The sequence below is a fragment of the Protopterus annectens genome, chromosome 3.part1 (assembly GCF_019279795.1).
Source record: "Protopterus annectens isolate FY-2018-M chromosome 3.part1, PAN1.0, whole genome shotgun sequence".
Lineage (NCBI taxonomy): Eukaryota > Metazoa > Chordata > Ceratodontiformes > Protopteridae > Protopterus > Protopterus annectens.
In genome coordinates, this window is record NC_056732.1 from 917917570 (window position 1) to 917941635 (window position 24066).

Below are 24066 nucleotides of genomic sequence, written 5' to 3' on the forward strand. Positions count from 1 at the left end.
GTGGAATGATGGTAGGAATGGCAGCATGACATACTCACAGGCCACCACATAACAAACCCTGACAGCATGACCAATGGACAAAGCCTGGTATGCAGGTGGAAGACAGAGGCCAGAATCCAGGCCCTTATGTGAAATAGTGTTGTCATACACTATGCAAGTTGCTGGTGTTAAAGGATAGTCTGCAACATATCCTTAGTCTGGAATATGAAGTCAGAAACACAAATGGATGTAGCCATGTACTGATAGCACTCAACACACACACACACACACACACACACACACACACACACACACACACACACACACTGCCAGTGATATATCTGACACAAGACCTGTGTGGTGGACAGACAAAACATAACAGGTACACATCCGGCCATCAAGTGGATAGGCCCACATTTGAGAGCTATGCAGACAGACTGCATTCCATGTTAAACTGGTATGTGCACACAAACCCTGTAACACTGATGCTATACAATGCATGCACCAACACTACTCACACTCTGTAGTTCTGGAACCTCATACAAATATGTAGCTGGCCTGAGTGTGCAAGTTCTCTTGTAAGAGGTATTGCTACCTGCTGTCTGTAACACTGCTGCCCACACACAGTAAGGATGTCCACCATACAGGAAAGGTAAAGGGACCATTTCCACATGATGTAGTGATTTATAGTAGTGGGTTGCCATGATAGTGGTAATTGGAAGTACTACACAGCATGCTGCATGCAGGTAGCAAGTGGAGGACACTGACTGGTTCAGAGGCCATCACCTGATCATGTGCATCACCTACAAAAGCCATGCTGCAATCTGTTCCAAGCAGCTCAATCCATTTACTGGAGAGAGAGAGAGAGAGAGAGAGAGAGAGAGAGAAACTAAAAGCAAAAGCAAAACCGAAACAGAAACAAAAATGTGGCCAATAGCTGGTGGTGAAGCAAATGCCATAATGATGGACATGTGGGTTCCAGTGCACACACTGCAGGGCAGTCAGGTTAACATGTAGTGCAGCTGTACAGGAAGGAGAGTTAGAGATTGTGGACCTGATGTCTGTATATATCTATATAGATATATATATATATATATATAGAGAGAGAGAGAGAGAGAGAGATATAGAGATATATATATACAGATGTATGTCTACAGATATGCAGACACACCCATATGTAGACAGAAATATATATATATATATATATATATATATATATATATATATATAAACACATATATACAACATAGGATATATCCACACACACACACACAGACACACACACACACACACACACACACACACACGACACACACACACACACATGTGTGTGTGTGTGTGTGTGATGTGTGTGTGTGTGTTTGTGTGTGTGTGTGTATGTCTACATATATACAAACACACACATATGTTTGTAAATACATGTCCCCTATATTACCACCACAGTGCTGCATGGTATATGTGAGGGAATATCACACATAACAATACACACAGATATATATACAGCTGTAAGTTTGTGCAACATGGACGGTTATGTCACATGTGAACCCCTTGTTGGGACCACATTCCCCTTGTCTGTGAAGTAGGGAATGGGAATATGGGGAAAGATAGCAGGTATATTTGCGGAGGTGGTTTGGGTTGGAAGATATAGAGGACAGCCTACAGGGGTGGTATATGACACATGTGGTGGGTAAACACCCTGGATGGTGTGTGTGGTCTGTGATGTGGAAGCCCCATGAGCCCCCATATGGAAACAGTAAGAACAAGGCCCACAACTATTGCTAGTCACAACAGCAGTTTCAGGGCCCTGAAGGTACCTGGCCTGGACGCTGAGCAGGAGGAGCATGTGGACCCTGAGATTGTGTACTGGGGGCCTCAAAGTACTGTAGCACATCCCAAATGTTTCTGTGGAGCCCCCTATTGAACAAATCCTGGACCTGACCATGGGTGACAGGATCATGTCTATGTGTGCCCCCGGGGACACACTATTCCCTGAAGTGGTTCCGCCTGAAGGTAGTGCTGGACCAGTAGATGAGGAGGCCCCAGGGTGGGTCCCACATGTGATGTGGCCTGGTATCATGGCCAGATGAGGTGGGAGAGGTGGTTCTGCTGGCAACTATTCCCTAAACATGCTATTGTGCCACTGTTATAGAACATATGTGGGTAGTAATAGTCCACATAATCCCAGAACATGTCCAACAGCATGCATAGATATCCCCAATACCACAGAATGACAGATGTGCAGCAATCACATAGCAAGCATACCACAGGCATATATGGAACCATAGTGGCCCTGACAATGGCATGCAGGTGAAATAGTCTGTAACAGGCCAGCAATGATAGTGACCCCACAGGGAATATGGCTACAAACACATAGCACAAAGCGTGGTACAATATATGTCCCAATGGTAGGTAAGCTTTAGCCATACCTATTGAGTTGTGTGAACAGTTTTTTGTCACTGATATGGTGGGGGGGACAGTGATGTGTATTAAGAACTATGGTAACCTTGCTGTATGAGTTGCTCAGACCTGTTTCCATCTTTATGTCTTCCAGGCAAGATGTCCCACAGTCATTTACCAGGGCATTCAGCAGCGGAAAATGAGGTCATACTGAAACATCTGATACAGCACTACCAGGTTCTCTTTGGCAGGACAGCCCATGAGCAGCAGGAGTGGACTGCCCTCTGCAATGACCTAGTCCACAGGGTCAATGATGTCGGCCTGCATAACCACAGTTATGAGCAGGTCCAGCATCATTGTAGTGACCTGCTTTGCAATGCCCGTCGGCATGCTGCTGCAGTCCAGGGGGATCACCTTGCAATGGGGGGGGTCATGCCATCCATCCCCCCCGACATGTGTTGAGGAGCTCCTCACCACCCTCGTGGCACCTGCCCACCTGCACACCCAGCAACGGACAGAGACCATTGTGGAGTTGGGACCTACCCACACACCGGCTGAGGAGCATGCAGATAAGGCCACAGGGCACATAGGTAGATCACTGATGCATATGCATCCACATCTGTACAGGTAGAGCATGCATATGTGAGATGTCATATATATAGTCTGTTGCTGTAGTAGTAATAAACAGGTGTGCATAAGCAGTAGTATTGTGGACTTGTACTGTTGATGTACTGTAATGCTGCACCCACCCTGTAGCAATGCCACAGCTGTGGCCACTGACATCACATCTCTCACACTGTTATGTGGGACCCTCTGGTATACCACCAAGGCAGCAGCCTGTAGCTGGTGAGTATGGTTTATGTTCATACTTGCCAATACACCAGGGATGTAATGCCTATGATATATTTTATGCACACATCTAACACACCTACCCATAATGCATTCCTTACATGTTCACGTATTGTTGCTGTTAAATGCACTGCATCACAGTAGTGACCATGATGGGATGTCTGAAGGGTATGTCAGACACCTGCAACATAAGTAACATCCTGTCATTGCGAAATGTCTCCACAGGAATGAACATAATAGTGTGACACATGGCCTACAGTAGGGACATGTGTGAAATATCACCCTTATAAAGAGCTACAACAGTGTACATACCAGTATTACAAATGCAACTGTTAGAGATCTACACTATGGCATAACATAATACTGTGGTCCACAACCCTTAACACCTGCAATGTGATCCCACCATCAGCACTCGGTGTGTAATACAGAACTGTAGGTTAGGGCAGCAAATATGGGGAATACATACCCTCACAAACACTGGAAGTATATGTGTGCACACATTCCAGAGAAAATAAAGTAGAGGCAGCTGTTGAAGTACTGCTTGCATGCATTTGTCATGGAAACGCACCGTTCATCAAGTATACCTCCCCAGTGTCACACCACATAGTGGTCAGCTGTCCAAGACGTTGGCCATCAAATGTGCACATTTACCTGCAACAGAGGCAGGTGTGGCTTGCACACATCTTACATGACATGTCATGCGCCCCATACCCAACAGGTAGCACCCATGAGCTGCACATGTAGCCATACCTCACCATTGCATATGCCATGGCAAACAGTGGAGACAGTCATGTATGTGGCAAGGATGTATGGGACAGGAATGATGTAGGACATAAACAGATGGCCACCCAAGGCAAATGCTGTCACATGTAGCAAACTGGTCATGCGGGCTGCCCACTAACATGCCACAACATTGAGGAGGATAGCAGGAATGTCCAGCAAGTACTGGCTGTGTGGTACCCATGCCAGCAATTGCCTGGACTCTGCAAGCACGTGGCCTATGGGTTAGGGTAAACAGATGTGACAGTTGTACTACAGGAAACATCAGCCTGCCCTCTCTACAGGTAGTGTATGCATAACAGAAGAGGTCCCAACAGTCATGTGTTGTAATGTGTACTGGTGTACCATGACCACATTGGAAACCTACAGACAGTATAATGTCAGATACAGGTGCTGCACAACCAATGCCTCACCCCACCTCAGGCCCACTATCCCCATCTGTACTATGCCGGTGCCAGTGCACATCTGTATGTTTGCCAGTCATTAGCTGGGACTAGGCTGTTAAACGTGGTGTTCTGTGCTTGGGACACTGCAAAATGACACACATGTGTAGGCAATAGTTGTCAAGCATCTGCAAAAAGGCTGAGGGTGGGGAGGGTGTGTCATCATGACACACCAGTGCACTGCAGCAGGGATCCTAAGGATACTAAGAATGGCTGTATCTGCACACAGTCAGGTTCAGGACCTATGGCAGACTTAACCCTAACTCCACAGCAATAGTGATGGCAGTGTGTGCACTCCAAGGAATGTGCACATGAGTAGACCTTGCAATAATGCCGAGTTGGGGGACATGTGTAGGGCAGGCTGACCATATACTGGCAAATGCAGGTGGCCCATGCTAGTATACTCCTGCCAGGAATAGTGACTGCTGTAGTACACATAACAATAGGTCCAACAAACCATCATGATAAGGGCATGCACATATGCATCGCGGTCAGCATCTGCACACCTGAATGTGCAGAACATATTTCACATATCAGGCTCATGTAATGTTAATATATGCAGTGATGTGGTCCCATGGCATACCAAGGAAGAGTGTGTCATATCAATAAGGATGTGTACACTCCCCATAGCCATGGTAAGGTTTGACGGTTTTCAGTGTAATAGTATCATATTGGTCATACATGCACCGCTGATGTTGAGATCTGTAAACCAGACATCAGGCATTCACAAATGACAGCTGTCCACATATCATCCCAGGTATGTGTCACTCAAACACATAGGGGCTGTAAGCATTAGAGCAGACATAACTGACACAGTAATACACATTCAGCAATGGTTTGTACACCTGTGAGGTTTGGTGCACAGTACATGGCAGGATGCAGAACAGGTGCACAACAATACTGTATACATGGGTGAAGTATTTTCCAGGGGAAGGGGCATCACCTATTAACACAGCCCATGCATCACACACATGTATACTGTTGCTAGCATGGATTGAATATAGCTGCACTGCATGCTGTTGAGTACCATATGTTATGCATGTTGACAGATGGGTAATGGGAGGACTGTGTGTACTAACTTTGTGCAACCTCACCTTTAGGTGTGTGTGTGTGTGTGTGTGTGTGTGTGTGTGTGTGTGTGTGTGTGTGTGTGTGTGTGTGTGTGTGTGTGTGTGTGTGTGTGTGTTTGGAGTTATTTTGTTTGTAAGTGGAATCTGGTGGAGTGGAGGGGGGTTGATGCATGTAGGATGTGTGTGTGCATGTGTGTGTGTTTGTGTGGGTGTCTATGTATGCACATGCGTGATTGTGGGGTTGTTCATACGGCAGTACTTTCCTTCAGGATTCTGCAGTACATGGACATGGACTGACACAAGAGACATCAGGAATACTTGTCTGATATGTAATCACAGGACTGCTGATAGTATAATAAGGGCTGTAGCATGGAGCATGCATTGAGAGGGAAAGTAGACACCAGGTATACCCTTAATATTGCAATCAGCAGAAAGGTGAATAACTACCTATGTATGCAGCACTACAGATGCATTGGAGAACTATTAGACAACACCAGGGAGTATATCCATATATTACTGTTCTCCATATGATAAGTTGATTGAGCAGCAGAGCTGGCATGTACTGAGCAATAGTTACATATGTCACTCCAGTGCATGACATTATGGAGTGAACGTAGTATCCCTTAACATATGGGGGCCATGCTCACGATGTCTGGACATACCCAGGGTGAGCACTGGATGACAGCAGTGAGGCCATGTAAAACCTACTCCACTCAAGCAAGGAGGTAATGGAGTAACAGGTCTTGTGATCACTTGTCTAGGCATTTAGAGGAATGATACATTAATGATTGGTATTAATGAGTGTATGTTACCAAGTGTGATGCAGGATGGGGAACTTATGTGAAGAAACATGGGGCTGTCTGTAAACTCAGAAACAGGTAGGTATTATGGTGGAATTTCAGTGTGTGTGTGTGTGTGTGTGTGTGTGTGTGTGTGTGTGTGTGTGTGTGTGTGTGTGTACTGTTATTTAATGCTGTACAGGTCTTAATGTGCATTTCTTGTTTTCCCCCACAGGTGGCGAGGTGGGTCAGGGTCCCTCCTGCATGCAATCTGATGTCAGTGTCCATACAGACACCAAAGATTCTGATAGTATTGTTGAAGCACAGGCGGGTTTGTCAGAGGCTGAAACTGCACCATCATTTGACATCTCCCTGTTAGCCACCCCAACACTACATACATTTACAGTATCTATAAATAGCCCATCACCAGTGGCCATAGCTGAGGGACAGTTGGCGGTTGGTGGCAGTGCACAGGAGAGTGTGGCATCTATGCCTATTGTGTCTGGTCATAGCCAGCATATCCAGATGTCTGGCAGGGCACCACATAGACAGATGTACTGGGGTGCTTGTGGTAGGGCCGCTGGTCATCATGCCCCTGACAGAAGCGCCACAACTGGTACCACCAGGCGCATGTTTCAGACTGTCATGGGGGTGCAGGCATTTATGGAACTGTACACCAGACAGGGCCTGAGGGTGTATAGGGCTGCTCTCTCATTTGTAAGCGATAACTTCCATGAACTTGCTGGTGCCCTCCGTTATTATACCGAGGTCATGAATAGACAGTTGGGTGAGATGGTTGGCCTCATCAACTGTGGTTTGTCCATGCTCGAACATTTGGTGGGAGTGGGACAATGGCTGCGTGGACATAGGCCAGCAACACCAACAGTTGGCAGTCGATGTGGATGTGCTAGGACACCAAGGCACTCCCATAGTGGCAGTACCAGCCCCAGCACTGCAGGAGAGCACTGTCTACCCCACACCACAGCAGGCCACATGCACGTGGCCCTGGCTAGTCCCAGGAGGGACCTGGTTCCAGCGGACATCTGTCATCATCAGGGGAGAGTAGCGCATTGAGGGCTGTACCTGGACATGCCCATGGAACCCCTGGCAGATACAGTTCGTGTGTCTGTGGCCAGAGGTGATGAACTGCACACCCTGCCAGGTATGGTCTGCAGCTGTCCAAAAAATACCTGTATAGGGCAGCCACATGGCAGAACTGTGTGCATGCATACCCACACACTATACGAACACATCTAGGGCAACCCCATACCTACACACACCACATCACTACATATCAACTAATTACACCCCTCACCCACACACATGGTCTCAAACATATGGCCCACCCTCAGTCTCTGGCAAACCAACAACACACCCTGTGCATATGATGATACCTGTGCCACATCTGTGTCATCCATAACATTGATGCAGGAACAGGCTAATATGGATGCACACAGTGACTGTACTACAGTGTACCAATGTACTACTGTGTAACATGCTTTCAGGAGTAATGTTTAATGCATACATGTCAGGTAGTGTAGCTGACCAGCTATGATGCATTGTAGCTGTTAGCAACACTGAGTGATTGTGGTCTCCATAATGTTATCCATTTGTGTTGTAGGTATACATGTGTCAGCAAGAAGATGGTCTGCAGTCATATTCCTCAAGGGGTATGGCACTGTGCTGACACCATGGTTGTGACATATCCTGGGTACAGTTGAACACATGTCACAGGTTTGTATAACAGTTACTACCTGTGCCACATTGACAGGTGACCTGCTGGGACATGTATAATCAGCAACCTGATATAGATCCATCCACATACATGCACACTCTTATTTGGCAACACTGGGACGAGACCCCTACCTAGGTATGTTGTGCTACTGAAGTGTGTGGCTTTCATTGCACACACCACACAGTGTTTAGGATGAGGTGTGTTCCAGGTTACATGTTACATGCAGAACATCCCCAGACATGTACAGTATGGTAATGGGGGATGTCATGGTTGTATATGGACAATGCATAGTGTGACATACCATCATATGCACATTAACAGACATATAACAGGCAGACACACATCTGAGAGACCTGGGCCTATCAGTGCTAACTAACTTGTCAGTGTGTCCAGTGTGTTACAGGTAGGCTGCACACAGCACATGTATAACTGGGCTGGAGTGTGGTATCAGTTACCTGTATGGTTGATGGTGACAGTGGTCACCATACAGTGGTACATGGGACATATACCAGGTGTTCCACAGTGTAATGACAGTGTGCACAGCACCCACATCCCACAATGGATATTGTACTCACTGGAACCCATGATGACACTCTGACATACCCACCATCACATATTGCCCATGACTGTGATACAACCCATTGTCCATCCCAACAGTGGTACTACAGGGATATGCATCTAATGCACATGCCACAGGCATAGTAGGGTGTTGCATTGTAATGCATTGTCATGCCTCACCTATGGGCAGCAACACTATCCATACTACTGTGTGGCAAAGCGTATTGTAATAGGAGTATGTGGCCTTGGAATGCTGTACTCTACAGCTATACTCTGTGGTGATCTCTGCTTAACATACAAGGCCATGTCAAACCCTGAGCTGTTGGACATGCTCCATTTAAAGAAATCCCAATCCCTCAGAGCCACACACTCCAGGGATCTAAACCTTGTCATCACAATGAACAAAACATGCTGGAGGGATAGGTTCCTGACCCAAAGACTCCCCATATTCTGGAAAAGACTAGACATACATGTCAAGCAGAGTGCCTCCTTGGCCCTCTTCAAAAGGAACCTTGATGTTTGGATGGGAGATCAGAAATTTACCCTGGGGATCATGTCAGTCGCCCTGCTAGACAGGGGTCCAGGGAAGTAAGTATCGTGGGAAGAAATATCCAGGGAATTGTTATGGCTAGGCTTGTATAGGCCCTAGGGCTGATATCCTAGTACCAACCTATGAACCTATGAACAGACATGCATACATACACACACCAGAACTCAATGGGTATCCCATGCCTATCGACCAATTTGTACAACACTGTTGTGCTGGTACTGCAAGTCTTATGTAGCTGTTAAGTAGAAGAGTGAAACAGGGTACCTGTAATGTCCGGTACATCAGCAGCCACATCTTATTATGGCAATGGGTGTTGTGGTGGGTGTGAAGGCCCGCATGGAATTCCCAACTACAGGTGTACTTACACACAGACACTGCTATCCTCAGTAATGCACATGTACACATTTGTCAGTACTGGGGTGCATCGCTGCAGGTGGTCATAGGTGTGTACCTGGCTATTGTTCATGGAGAGATGGGAAGTGTAGGGGATGTGTATACAGTGCTATTATGCCACCTGCCATGTGCCAGCAGGCAATCTATCAACATACACCACTGTGGTGACCCTCAGGATGAGAGTGACATGCATCAGCCAATTCTCTGGTGCCTCCTGCAAATGGCCACTGAGGTGATCCAGTTGACATGTATGCAACATGTATTACACATGGTTAGTGTCTGTGATGGAGACCTGTACCCAAGCATGCTCTGTTGACTGTGGTAGTGGAGGTACCCATGGCATGTGGTGCTTACAGGGTGTTGTATCCTATATGTGCCATTTATAACACAGCTGGGCAGACATGTCAGTGTCAGACAAGCATAGGTCGCCTGTATGTATCCAAGCTGGATACCTGCCATCTGCACATTTGTACAGGGACTGACAGACATCATCTTGGCAAGTAGCTATGCAGTAGGATGAATGTGTCGACAGGTAGACATCTGACACCAATATGTATGCCATTGTTACATGTTGGAAACCCTCACTGACATGTGCTGTACAGACAGTAGTCTACAGTTACTTTCCACATGTCAGATCATTATCCAGGAGGGGATATATACTGTGACACAGCTCACACACCAGGAACATGACAATGATGCCTCAGAGTCCAGCTATGCCTGCAGGGGTGCTTGTTGTCAGTACTGCATTTAGCAATCTACTCTTGTCAGGGAAAGCACTGTCAACAGTAGTAATGCCATGATACACTACATGCCAGTGTGATAGCACATAACCTGGGTTACTACCCTTGTATGCAACACATTCACATGGATAAGAGTGTAGTACAGGTCTGATATACTTGAGTGTCCCAGACATGACACACACACCCCTTGCTACTGTAATGACAGCACATAGATGCATGTTGTGTACATGGCATTACATACACTAATTACAGGTGTCATTACTCTGCTATTTTATCAGACTGGGATGTGCGCAATGGTTATGAGGGCTGAGCCATGCTTAGCAAGTTTCATCATTGCTGGGATATTACAGCTAAGCACATTTGTGCACTGTTAAGCGAATCCAAAACGGTGTAAGCACCCGTACGTTTAACCGTATGTTAGCACTGCTTAGCTTCACACAAACCCTTCACAAACATGCTTAAAGCTGCTCAAAACTGCCTTAACCACTCTGTATCCAGCAGCCCCTGTTCTGCCCAGCAACAAAATATACAACCCTTGCAAGTCTTGAACCCAGGACACTGCACACTATAGTCACAACAGTTAACCACTATGCCATGACAGCTGTGAAGACAGTTGTTGTTTTTCCAATATATCTGTCAGTACACATATTGAATAGTATTGAACAATTGCTTTGACTTCCACAATTGTGTAGTACTTTTTATTGATATTACTGTTGCATCACATATGTTGTTATATCTAAATTTACACATATCAGATACATATGGTGAGATACATCTGGGAAGATATACACAGTCGTGATGTTTACACATGGCAAGGATATGGATATATACATATACATATGTAGATATATGTCTACATGTACATACACATATATATTCATATATATGTATTTCTCCACATCTGTATAGTGCATCATATATATATGGCCATTTGTAGATCTCTCTGTATATATATATATATATATATATATATATATATATATATATATATATATATATATATATATGCATATCCTATGTGCACAGTTATAACTATTTATGTCGATATATGTAGATATCTATATGTGCATACATATCTAAACATTATACCTATTTATGTTGATATATATGTAGATATCCATAACTATATAGGTTCATAGGTTCATAGGTAGGTACTAGGCTATCTGCCCAAGGGCATTTATAAGCCTAGCCAGAGTGTGTCAGCTTTTGCCGCCCCATTGATTAATTAACTGATCCTCTGTCAAGCAGAGCCAATGAAGTGATCCCAAGGGTGTATTTTCTGTTACCCCACACCAAAGTTTCTTTGAAGAGTGTTATGAGGTGAGGGCTCTGCCTGATGTAATTTTTTTTTTGTCCAAGTCACTGTGATAGGAACCTATCCCTCCAGCATGTTCTATTTATTGTTGTGGCGAGGTTTAGCTCACTAGAGCGTGTGGCTTGCAGTGACTTGGATTTCTTTAGGTGGAGCATGTCCATCAATTCTGAGTTGGACATGGATTTGAAAGTCAGGCAGAGATCACCTCTGAGTAAGCGATATGCCACTGAGTACAGCCACAGTATTTTCAGTCAGGCTGCATAGTACATAGGACATATGTCTGAGACCAGTAATCCTCTTGGTGAGGTACTTTTGTGGTCTTTCCAGCTGTTGGAATTGTCTTGTGAGGTACATCTCAAATGGGGCATTGTACTATATGATGGGTCTAATGAGTGACGAGTAGAGGGGCACTATAACCTCTTTATTTCTAGATGCAAACCCTTTAGTAATTAGATGGGCCACATAGAAGGATTTCCTAACTACTTTTGCAATATGATTGTCAAAGGAGAGGTTACTATCTACCTGGGTCACCAGATCTCTTATTACCTCTTCTGTATTTAGGGGGCTGCCACCTATGTGGTAATTCGTGGGTGTTTTGTTTTTCCCAAATGGGATGACTATGCATTTTTTGGCATTTAGCTTGAGGCCATAACTTTGACACCAGGTGTCCGTCTCAGTAAGGCCCTTTTGGAGGATGTCTGAGTTAGCCGGAGAGTCAATTACGGCTCACAGTTTGCAGTCATCGGCGAACTTGGTTAGCCATAGTCCTCCTGTGTTTGCCTGTACTTCTGAGAAGTATATACCGAACAGTAGGCATCCCTGGACTGAGCCTTGTGGGACACCACTTGTAACTGGTTTAGAGTTGGACCTGGAGCCCGCTATTCTTACCATGTTTGTTCTGTCTGTAAGCCAGTTGGCAACCTATCTTGTGGAGTAGGGGTTTATGTTCAGGCTGGTAAGTTGTTCTGTAATACTTGAGTGGGGAATGGTGTCAAAAGCCTTGGTGAGGTCAAGGTAGGCTGTGTGAACCACCTTTCCTTCATCTATGTCCTTGGTGACTGTCTCAAAGAAGTCAACCAGGTTTAGTAGGGATGATCTTCCCTTAACAAAGCCGAACTGGGTTGGGTCAAGTGTTTGAAGGTTCCCAATATCTTTGTTAATGAGTTCCATGATGATGCACTCCATAGCCTTGCAGACCAGGCTAGTCAGGCTTATGGGGCAATAGTTACCAGGGTCAGTTGTGGCCCCTCCTTTGTGGAGAGGAATAAACATTGCTGTGCTCCATTCTGTGGACATGTAGCCTGTGGAGAGGCTGAGGTTGAACAGCGTGTTTAGGTGGGGGGTTAGTTCATTCTGTAGTCCATGCAAGACGCAGCTTGGGACACCATCTAGTCTCATTGATGCTGTGTTTTTGGCTTTTGAGAGGGCTGTTTTCACCTGTGCATCTGTGATTTTTGGGACACTACACTTTTCCGGTATTGTTGTGGGCCCTTTTGGAGGTGAGAGGGGGGTGAAGTTTGCACTGAATCTATCTGCCAGAATGTTGGCAATATCAGTAGGTTCAGTATATTTTGTGCTATTTTGCACTAGTTCAGTGCATATCTGTGAGTTGCCACTTAGATTCTTAACATAGCTAAAGAAGGCTTTGTGGTTATTTTTTGAATCCTTGGCTATTTTTCTTTTGTAGTTAGCCTTGGATGATTTCATGAGGGACCTCAGTTTCTTACTGATACTGATCAGGGATGTCTTTCCTTCTTGGGATTTACTTTTTTTCTGAACTAGTTTCCTCCTTCTATTGTATAGCCTGTTTATTGTAGGGGTTCACCGAACTGGTTTCCTTCTCTTAGAGGAGTGAGTCTTGTTTTTTCTAGGGATGGCATGATCCATGCATCCTTGTAGGTGCTCATAGAGTGCATTTGTAAAGGTTTTGTTATCTTGGGCAGCATTGTCCTTTAGCGTGGGGGCTGTGAAACTTACCACCTATGTCTTAAGTAAGGTGAAGTTTGCTTTAGAAACGTTTTTTACTGTGGTTTCCTTAGATGGGGGTGGTGGTGCGGTGTGGACATCCAGAGTGATTAGTTTATGGTCTGATCTAACCAGTGACAGGTTGACCTCCAGTGTGGAACACCTGTCACCCATGTTGGTGATGAGGGGAGTTTACCAGCTGATCCAAGGCATTTGAGTTGATGAATTTCAGGAAGCGCTGGGCCTGGGAATTTGTAATCGATTAGTTTTCCCAGTGAATAGTAGAGTAATTGAAATTGCCCAATATCAGTGACTTGGTAGGATCTTCATGTTTTCGAGTGTCTCCAAAAAGGTGGAGTGGTGGTCCTGGGTCATGAAGGGTGATCTGTAGCAGGCCACAATTTGCATTGCAGATTTGCCCAATGTTAGTTGCACATGGATGATCTCAGAGGTATCATGCTGCACCACTAACCTGGAGGTGTAGGTCCTTGATGAATATGGATACACCCCCCCTTTTGTGTTTCGGTCCGTATTCTGTGGCCAAAACGTGTGGTATGAGTTGTAGCCCGATAGTACTGGGGTGCTCTCTGGAGCCTTGAACCAGGTTGCAGTTCCTGCACAGATGTCGACGTTCTCCATACTGAGGAGTGCTTCGAGTTCATGCATTTTGAGATTTAAACTCCTGGCGTTGAGTAGCATAACCCTCAGTTTTTTGTTAATTGTGCTGTTTACGGAGGTGGGTTTGACTTTTGAGCCTTGCCTAAAAAAAGACACTATGGGGGCAGCAAGAGCCTTGGCCAGTATTCAAAATCCTAGGGGTGACTGGTGCAAGCCATCTCTTGTGAAACAGTGCAGCTTGTTGAGCATGTCGTCCCATGCTGACAGACACTGGATCCCCTTTGAATGACACCAGAAGCTTAGCCAATTGCTGACATTTATCATTTTTTCTTTATATTGAGTTATCATTCTTGGTGAGGGCATGATGCTACTCAGAGTCAGGGTCATACCAGCCTGGGCTACATGCTCAGAGAGCTCTTCCATGTCTCTTTTCATGTAGTCCAGGGAGGTATGTCTCAGGTCATTCACACCAACATGAACAATGACAGAGTCATATTTGTACTTGTTCTGGAGTGACCTCAGTGCTTGTGTTATATGGCAGATTCTGACTCCTGACAGGCAGCTAACAGTAACCTTCTGGTTGTCCAGCCTAGTGAGTGGGACGTCAGTGTGCCTGACTACAGAGTCACCTATTGCTAGTGTGTTAGGTATGTTATTTTGCCTTAAGGGCTGTGATTGTGTGGCACACTGATTTTGTCTTTTGTGTGTTGTCCAGTTTGTGACAGGAAGTACAGGTTGTTTGGGTGTCTTCTTTGGAGGTCTCTGATACTTTTGCAGGTTTTATTTAGAACCTCCAAGTATGATTTTGTGTACTTATGTGTATTTTTTGTCAGTGCTGTTTTAGTAGGTCTGTGTGCGGCTGGAGTTGTGGTGCAAGTGTTAACCTTCTCCTCTTGACCATCTGTTCCAGTCTTCGGTGGAGGCAGCTTAGCTTCGAGTTTGACTGTATAATTGCATCTCTCGCATATGTTACTGTTTTGTGATAGGAGGAGAGGGTTGTCTGTGTACATGAGGCAGTTGTAACATTGCCTCAGGATACCCAGATTCACCAGCTGGACTGGAGAGTGCACCTGAAGTTGCCCTTTGGTCATGCCTCATGCCTGAATAGTAGTGTGAGCTGCTTAGTCACTTGGTTGTTGATGGGTGAATAAAGAGCCTTGCCCTGCTGGGCAATCAGTGTTAGGGTATATTAGTGCTTGTTATTAGATCTGAGCAAGTGCTGTAAGATGCTTTCTGAGTGCTTAGGTTGGGAGTTAGACTAGTTTCAAGGGAAAAACTGAAGAGGAGACTTAGTAATTTAACCCTAGCTAACCGGCACTGCCCAGTGTGCAAAACTGTGCAAATGTATTTTTTGTAGTAGGGAAATGAAAGAGATAGAAATTAGCTCAAAATGGCCAATAAACTACTAACTTCTGGGCTGGAACCACTCCTCCAGGGACAGATAGGTTGCTCAAAGCTCCCCTCTCTCACAGGTGAACAGAGAAACTTCCTTCTATCCAAGTAAGGTATGGGCAACTCAGAAACTAGTATCCCAGCCCTGAATTCAGCACTAGCCTGAAAAGTGGACTATACTTGCTTAGAAAGGTGGGAAAGAACCATTTTTTTTGTTTTTTTTTCTGAAAAGATAAGGCAAAAACAGTAAAAAAATACACTTAAAACAGCTTTAAATGACTTCAAACGATCAGAAAAATCTATCGCACTTTAGTGTGTAGCCTACAACAGTTAAACAAATTATTTAAACAAAAAACAACTTTTTAAAAGTGTAGGCAGTCAAATAAGTACAATATGTGAAAAAAACAAGCTTTTAAATCACAATAAACACTGGAAAATCTGCGTTTCGGCGGAAAACAGTTAAGTACAGCAAGAAAGTACAGAAAACTGATACTTAATCACTCCAAAGTCTCTCTCCTAAGCTAGAAGGCTTGTATCAGTTTAAGGCTTTCTAGTGCTACCCAGTAGGTTAGTTGCAGGAAAGATGGGAAACAAGCGCAGATGTGGTCTTTTAAACCAGAAAGTTGAAAGAGACGGACAAACTGTCCAAATGGTCAATAAACTACAATTTCTGGGGCAAGAACCTCTTCTCTCATGGTAGACAGTGCATATATATCTATATATCTGTATATGTGTAGACATATAGAGCTGTACATATATATATATATATATATATATATATATATATATATATATATATATATAAATATATATATATATATATATATATATATATATATATATATATATATATATATATGTATGTATGTAGATATGTATATGTGTATATATCTATATAGATATATGGATATATATATATATATATATATATATATATATATATATATATATATATATGAATACATACGCATTTATGTTTACCATATGTCCAGAACTAGGAGTGGAGTCCTACCTCAACACCAATAGTCCCTACCTCTTAGTGCAAGGGGATGTCATGTATGTATTGCAGGTATTTATGTAGACTGTTGCTACTGTAACAGGGGTTGTCTTAATAGACATGTTGTGTGTGGGAGGTCACGTCTGCTTTTGACATGTACGCCATTGGCTACTGACAGACATCCTAAGAACATCATAGTACAGTGCCACTGCTAGCATGGTAATGATCCTGTGGACTACAGCAGAGATATGACCAATATATGAGGACAGTCTGACACTCTGTGGTCAGTCCAGAGGTGTACACAGATCCCCTTCATGTGAGACATTTGGACCACGCCTGACAATGTGAATGTTAACAGCCATGTACATGGGTATATCACGTGAACACTGAACTATATATGCCCACACAGTTCATGTATTCACACACGCCAGTCTGTCCTGATACATAATACCTGGTGGTGCAGAGGTCACATGGCCAGATACTACCCAGTAGTTAGTGACATACATCTGTACAGAATCCCACTGCTTTGTCAGAAATACACAACAGTTATGGTGGTCTGGCAGCAGTATGTCTTGCTAATAACTGGACATAACAGCACACTGGGTAATTACACTAAGCTGCTAGGAATGTCACAAAGCACTGTGCAAACTACAGGTAGACTGCCACAACACTGGACTACATTTTTTATGGGTGAATACACATGTGCCTGCAAATATAGCAGGCTCTACACACATGTCACAGCACAGAGTAACAGACACCTGTGAGAAAGTGCATACCCACAACCAATGTGAACACAGCCACCACCACATATGGTATGCAAGCTTAATATGACACTATATGGACTGTCTGATAAATACCATCCTCATATGTGCCACACACACACTAACGCTACATAACCTGGGTCAAGACGCAGTGTGGTCCCATGCCTGTCAGTGGTATGGGACATGTGTGTTTGGCCCTACAGACTTGTGAGGTGATAGGGTACCATACACTGGAGCAGCATGTAACATCAGCTAGAACAGGACCAAGAACAATGGCATCTACCACAGTCTGTGCACAGCCCAAGTTATGTATGCGCAATACACATACTGCCGACAGTCACCATAAGTACAGACCCCAGTACTGTACACACAACCGCAGAATGCCCAGGTAATGTCCTCAGAAATAACCCCTACTATACATAACATGTCTAGCAGTCTGATATCTGACTGGCTTGTTATTAGGTATGAGGTCAATAAATAATGGTATACAGAAAATATACACCTCTTACTGTATGACATATGTACAAAGGTTGACAGACTTGTGGCTGGAGCCACAAACAGTGGCACAATATTGGCATGTTGTTGTGATAACCTCATATATTTACTGTTGTACCGGGGTTTGTTGTGACTTATGTCCTATGAGGGTAATGAAGTCATTAACTCTCATGGCTGTCACAATGTACTGACTGCAATCCTCAGACTATGCTTCTGCAGTTCTAAGATAGGTGTTCTGTGAGTAACACAAGAAACATAAGGCTCCACACACTACCCAGTCTGCAGATAACTCTACAGGTGGGAGTGTCCTCAAACACATAACACTGTCATGACAGGCATTAAATCATGTAGACCAGCCATATCCACACACACCCTGTTAAACCGACATTACTCCAAATGCAAAAGAGCAGCACTTACATTTTGTAGTCATGTCTGGCACATCCCCCTCCTGTTTGTTGGCCTGTCTCCACAGTGTATGTTGTTAGAGGTAAATCCCAATACCATCTGTGATGGTGTTTTCCAAACACCAGATTGAGGTCCTGCTCACAGTGAATGAAAAGGGCCAACACCCAGATGATGTTCCTAGATACTGGAGTGTGTTTCCATGCAATTGGCTATGGAAATGTTACCACAGCTGTTCCACATGCAATCAACTAGAGGGGTACTGCAATTCATGCAGAGGCCATCAGCTGATCATGAGCATCACTTACAAAACACAAGCTGCTGCCTAAGCAAAGCAGGTGTACTTCTCCACATCCACCAGAGAGGGAGTGAGAGAGACAGACAGAAACAAAGTAAGTCAGGGAGGGGGTGGGAGAGTAAAACCTAAGCATGTTTGTGTTATACACCTACCAGTACAGGGTTTCAAACCCTAACTGACTATGTATTGCTATCACATGTCTATGCAGGTATTGCATGCGCCACATAGCTCACATGTTGGGGAGTTGTCTAAAGGTATATCTGATGGTGAGTGACATCTAAAACAGTGATATAGGAATGATAAGGTAGGTGTAGTACACGTGCCTGTCCACATGAACAGAAGTCAATGTCAACACAGCCACACTCTTTCAGGGACTCACACACATTAACACAGTTGGCTGTGTCAGGAATAGACTTCCAAACTAGCTAGTTTGCCACAATACAGTAATACACAGGTATCACATGCACCACAGGGGTTATCCAGATGATATATGGGCAGAGGGTATGTGAAGGTGTCTGACATCAGACAGTATGCTTCAGTAGCCCAATGGGAGTTGTAGTGAGTGTGAATGGGGTCAAAAGCATCATACACCACACACACAGACACAGGGTGCCAGTACTGACATCCATGGGTGCATTGCTTCACATGTGTTTAGTGGTTGACTGACAGAAGGATGTACAAGGCTAGGTGAATGGTATACCTTGGCATCAGGCCACAGGAAAATGGTCTGCGGTGTGGCTCAGGGGTGTAGTGTCTGAATTGGCCCACACAGATGAGCATTGTAGTCACCATCTGATCATCTGTGTTACTATTGTGTGTGGCCAGTGCTGTGCAATGCTTGCCATGTATGTGTTCTACAGTCCATGGCATGGACGGTGTCTGGGATGTGCAAACATCCCACATGCATGTTCAGTGACATGTGGAACTGTACCTGGGGTGTCTGTCCCATGTGGTGTACACAGATTATCATCTGATGTGCCAGTCCTGGCCTCATGTGGCAGGAACTGGTAATGGACACCAGGTTGACCCTGCACCTACATTAATAGCATGATACAGGTATTCCCTGGTGTCAGTGGCATCTGTCAATACAGCATGTGTTTAAGGCATGGCATGTCCTTTGTGGGTCACATTTGATGGCACTACAGTTGTTGCAGGCATCCAGTGGGGAACATAGTGAAGGCGCACTGTCTGCAATTATGCGCCTATTGTAGTGATGGGGCAGGGTGCCATGCCTTCTGCAGTCCACTGGAATCACACCGTGGTTACTATCTGTGGCCAATATGCAAGGCACTACCAACAAAGCGGTTGTTGCCTAGGCAAGTGTGTTTGTGTATGAGGCATGGGTTGAGAGTATTTTCTAGGTAATACAAGTGCTGCCTAATTTGTTTGGCAGGCCTTGATGTCACATCTAGGGCTATGGATAGGGAATCCCAGCCTCTCAGCTATTTGACATCTGTTATCCTTGTATGGTGGACATTGCGACACATAATAGGCCCACCATATAAGAAATTTGCAAAACCCGCAACACAGTGAGTCCAGTTACACACACACAGTCACCTCCACACAGGATATGGATGACCAACACAGACACACACACACACACACACACACACACACACACACACACACACACACACACACACACACACACACACACACACACACCAAGTCTCACAGCTGCCAGGGCTGGGATTGAAACTCCTACCTAATTAGTTTATCACACTACAGCATTATGCAGTTATAGGATGTGCCAAGAAGATTACTGGACTACTACTTCCCTAAAGGTGTATTTCAAAGGGAATGACATTAGCAGGCTTGCCATAGAAGGGCAATGGAGGTTGTAGTGACTGTGAATGGCCTCAAAAGAATTGCTCCCTACACAGACAAACAAACACACACATACTTGCTATGTCTGGGAATAGAACTCTTAGCTAACTAGTTTATCACACTAGAGAATTATGCAGTTATAGGAGACGCCATGGACATTTTTGGACTACGCTTTCCCCAAAGGTGTAGTTCAAAAGGAATGACATCAGCAGGCTTGCCAAAGAAAGGCAATGGAGGTTGTATTGACTGTGAATGGCCTCAAAAGCATTGCTCCCTACACAGACAAACAAAAATAACACACAAACATCCACACTTGCCATGTCTGGGAAAATAACTCCTACATCACACTAAAGCATTACACTATTATAGGATGCACCGCAGAGAATACTGGACTACTCCTTCCCCAAAAGTGTATTTCAAAATGAATGACAACAGCAGGCTTGCAAAAGAAGGGCAATGGAGGTTGTATTGACTGTGAATGGCCTCAAAAGCATTGCTCCCTTCTCAGAAAAGCAAAAATAGCACAGAAACATCCACACTTGCCATGTCTGGGACTAGAACTCCTACCTAACTTCTAGATCACACTACAGCATTACACTGTTATAGGACGCACTGCAGAGATTACTGGACTACTCTTTCCCCAAAAGTGTATTTCAAAATGAAAGCCAGCAACAGGCTTGCCAAAGAAGGGCAATAGAGGTTGTATTGACCGTGAAAGGCCTCAAAAGCATTGCTCCCTACACAGACGAGCAAATACACACACAAACATCCACAATTGCCATGCCTTGGAATAGAACTCCTACATCACACTAAAGCATTACACTGTTATATGATGCACCACAGAGATTACTGGACTACTCCTTCCCCACAAGTGTATTTCAAAATGAATGACAACAGCAGGCTTGCCAAAGTAGGGCAATGGAGGTTGTACTGACTGTGAATCACCTCAAAAACATTGCTCTCTACACAGACAAACAAAAATAGCACACAAACATTCACACTTGCCATGTCTGGGAGTAGAACTCTTACCTAACTACTAGATCACACTATAGCATTATGATTTTATAGTACACACCACAGAGATTACTTCACTAATCTTTCCCCAAAAGTGTATTTCAAAATGAATGACAACAGCAGGCTTGCCAAAGAAGGGCAATGGAGGTTGTATTGACTATGAATGGCCTCAAACACATTTCTCCCTACACAGACGAGCAAAGACACACACAAACATCCACACTTGCCATGTCTGGGAATAGAACTCCTACATCACACTAAAGCATTACACTGGTATAGGATGCACCACAGAGATTACTGGACTACTCCTTCCCCAGAAGTGTATTTCAGAATTAATGACAACAACAGGCTTGCCAAAGAAGGGCAATGGAGGTTGTAGTGACTGTGAATGGCATCAAAAGCCTTGCTCCCTACACAGACGAGCAAGCACACACACAAACATCCACACTTGCCATGTCTGTGAATAGAACTCCTACCAAATTCCTATATCACACTACAGCATTACGCTGTTTTAGGACACACCACAGAGATTACTCAGCTGCTCTTTCCCCAAAGGTGTATTTCAAGGTGAATGACATCAGTAGGCATGCCAAAGTAGGGCATTTGAAATTGTAGTGAGTGGGACTAGCCTAAAAAGCATTGATCCCTACACAGACAAACACAGTTGCCACACCTACAATTAGAACTCCTACCTTACTAATTTATCATACTAAAGCATTATGCAGTTAGAGAACACTCCACAGAGATCACTGGGCTACTCCTTCCCCAAAGGTGTATTTCAATGTGAATAACAGCAGGCTTGCCAACTAGGGCACTTGAGGTTGTAGTGACTGTGAATGGCCTCAAAAGTATTGCTTCATACACAAACATAAACATCAACACTTGCCCTGTCTGAGAATAGAACTGCTACCTAACTAGTTTATTACACTACAGCATTATGCAGTTATAGGATGCGCCACAGAAATTACTTGGCTTCTCTTTCCCCAAAGGTGTATTTCAATGTGAATGACAGCAGACTTGCCAAAGTAGGGCAATGGAGGTTGTAGTGACTGTGAATCACCTCAAAAGCATTGCTCCCTACACAGACAAACACACACAAACATCCACATTTGCCATGTCTGGAAATAGGAATCCTAGCTAACTAGTTTATCACACTACAACATTACGCAGTTATAGGACGTGCCACAAATATTACGGGGCTTCTCCTTCCCCAAAGGTGTATTTCCAAGTGTATGACATCAGCAGACTTGCAAAAGAAGGGCAATGGAGGTTGTAGTGACTGTGAATGGCCTCAAAAGCATTGCTCCCTACACAGACAAACTAACACACACACAAACATCCACACTTGCCATGTCTGGGAACAGAGCTCCTTCCCAACTAGTTTATCACACTACAGCATTAAACAGTCATAGAATGTGCCACAGAAATTACTGGGTTACTCCTTCCTCAAAGGTGTATTTCAAAGTGAATGACATCAGCAGGCATGCTAAATTAGGGCATTTGAATTGTAGTGAGTGCGACTAGCCTAAAATGCATTGATCCCTACACAGGCAAACACACACACACACACACACACACACACACACACACACACACACACACACACACACACAAACACACGCACACACAGTTGCCATATCTGGGTTAGAACTCTTACCTAACTAGTTTATCACACTACAGCATTACACAGTTATAGGATGCGCCACACAGACTACTGGGCTGTCCCTTCCCCAAAGGTGCATTTCAAAGTGACTGACATCAGCAGGCTTGTCATAGTAGGGCAATGGGGGGGTGGTGGTGTGTGTGCATGGGCCATAACCCATTCATCTAGAGGCAGACACATCACAATCAGGCACATGCAGGTTTATATTCCACAGGTACGTGTATACAACTGCTAGAAGACTACCTCCTTGTACAGTCATGTTGCACAGTTAGAACTAGCAACACAGAGTCTATAATGCTGAGGGATTCCAGAGACAAATGTCTACGGTGAGTGACATTTACACATCATGTGGTTGTAGCCATTTGGCTGTGTGGTGGGTGGGACAGGCCTCATGATGGAAGGCTCTTTATCACTGTCACTCTCTTCCACACATCTATGTATGTGCACTTCTGGCATATTATAGTGTGTTGTCCTTGGATATATGTGTGTATTCCTATCCAATGTGTGTGCAAAGCATGACTGGTGCATACTGTGGAGTGTATGAACTAACATCTGCAACTGTCAGATATCTATGGTGCACTGCTCTTGCCAGACATCACTTCATTTCTTTAAGTGTGTCAGCATGCTCAGTATGACCTTTCAGGATTTTGTTGTCTGACATTGCCTTCATTTCTCTAAGGGTGGGAGTATGCCCAGTATGACCTTCTGTATTAAATGTGTAAAGCCATTCCAGGTAGATTGTACTCCAGTGCAGACCTTTGTGTTTTACATCTACAGCTAGCAAACGGTTTCTGCAGGATATCTGTAGATCAATTGATGATATGGGGTCATACTGGGCAAGGGATAGTGGGTACTGTAGGTACTTTTGTCTGTGCTGCTTCTGCTACATGTTCCTAGTGTTAGCAGAGATATTCAGACATGTGTACTGTTATACACTGTGATGTTTTGTGTCATCAATTACTGTCAGGTAGACATATTTGCTCGCAGTGATGTCCTAGAGAACACAGGGTGAATGCAGCTGTGCCCAGTATTGTGGTCAAACACCT